Source organism: Tupaia chinensis, unplaced genomic scaffold, assembly GCF_000334495.1.
Source record: "Tupaia chinensis unplaced genomic scaffold, TupChi_1.0 Scaffold148904_1, whole genome shotgun sequence".
Taxonomy (NCBI): Eukaryota; Metazoa; Chordata; class Mammalia; order Scandentia; family Tupaiidae; genus Tupaia; species Tupaia belangeri.
The window spans coordinates 621,300-623,037 of record NW_006208752.1 but is presented as its reverse complement, the minus strand read 5'-3'; the positions used below and the strand labels follow the sequence as shown (position 1 = coordinate 623,037).

The window sequence follows — 1,738 nt, the reverse complement described above, 5'->3', positions numbered from 1 at the left end:
TAATAGTTTTTTATAAAAATTTATACATTGCGCTGATTCACCTATTTTATTGTAAACAAACAATGGATAATCTTTTTTCTTTTCTTTTCTTTTTTTTTTTTTTTAGGTTTTTGCCATAGGGTGTGTGTACTTGCCAGAGATAGAAGAGAGACAGAGAGAGGGAAAATGAGAACTCATCCACCAGGGGAATAGTTATGCCACATCCCTTCTCCTTCATTCTTCTCTCAGAATTTCGGTCACACACGTCAGTCATGATTTTCCAGCCTCTGGGTCTGGGACTCGAACCGTGGTCAGCCATGTAGGAGTCCAGTGCCTTAACCACCAAGCCACCTGCTGGCCCCAACATTGGATACTCTGTCTTAATGACAAGGCAAATGAGTTCCAATGATTGAAGTAAAGATTGAGTCAAATTTACTGAGTGAAACAAATCATCCTTGACAAAGCACAGGTAGTGGTATGATTCTCTTGTATGTTGATGGAGATATTACTATTGAGGCATATTGCTATTTTTATGTAATTTCATGGTTCAGTACATGCCCTATAAGTGACTTTCCCTAGAGAGATGTTGTCTCAGACCATGGGATGTTTAAATGAAAGCTTCGCATCATGACGTCATATAGACTGGTGCCATCCACAGTACAGTCTATGTATCTCTCTTCTCTTCGTCATCTGGGAGCTTAATAGGAAGATAGACCTTCTCTCTGTGTAGCTGCAAACTCAAGAATCTGTGTTTTGTTTTGTTTAGAATGTTTTAACAGAATTTATTGGTTTCAAGTGCTGTGGTCGGGCTTAGGAAGAGCTCTGGATTCCTCTAGTCTTTGCAGCTGCAGCTGCAGCTTTTAAGGCCCTTTGTGCTTCTTCAGCTTCTGAACCTCCTGGAAAACCTGAATGCACAGAGCCTTCTGGTCATATAGCGGCAGTGGACTAGTCTGTAGAACGGCAGGGGGAGGGTGTGCTCTATCCCCAGCTCCCGGCACATCTTCTCGAAGACATCGTAGTTGGTATTCCAGAGTTTTTGAGTATTTTTTTCTTCTGGTCAATGCTCATCAGCAGAAAGCATTTGTGGGCTTTGTCCTTTCAGTGTTTCTGCATGTGTTTTTCATAACTGAGGATCTTGACAGTCAGGGCAAAATCCGAGCCTTCAGGGAGCTGGTGTCCTCAGGGTTTGCCACCCCCTTCTTTGTTTATCAGCTGTTCTTGCTGGATTTTTAGCTTCTCTTTCTGGTTGGCCATTTACAGAGACAAGAGTCTTTGCGCATCATCATCAACCTTCTCAATTCCAGGGACGTTCTGGTCATCTTTGAGCAGCGTGGAAGGGGGCAGGTCATTGTCTTGCCTGGGCTGGACTAGTTTCTGGATGGTGTATCCATGGGTGGCCTGGAGGAGACTTCGAGGCTGCAGGCCCCACTGGTTGGGAGAAAGCCTGGTGCTCCCTTCTCCCAGAAGCCCCAGGACCGGAGCCTGGGTTACTTCTTGGGCCGAATCGAACTCAACACCATCCAAATGGCCCTCAGCATGATGACTTCTGACCCTCTTGGGGCCTGTAATACCACCACCGTCCCCTTCACAGTCAGACCAGATTACATGGGCACCGCCATGCTGGTTCAGGCTCCACCAAGGAATCTGTGTTGTTTTTTGTTTTTGGAGAGGTTTTTGCTATAGGGCGCATGCGTTATCCAGAAAGACAGAGAGAGACAGAGAGACAGAAAGCGAGAGATCTCCTACCAGGGAGGATGGC

The 1,738-nt window shown here is 45.6% G+C and overlaps 1 pseudogene; it reads right to left on the bottom strand.

Moving 5' to 3' along the window:
- Nucleotides 1-789: 789 nt before the first annotated feature.
- Nucleotides 790-1,517, bottom strand: LOC102488289 (28S ribosomal protein S15, mitochondrial pseudogene; annotated as a pseudogene).
- Between the last annotated feature and the right edge of the window lie 221 nt (nucleotides 1,518-1,738).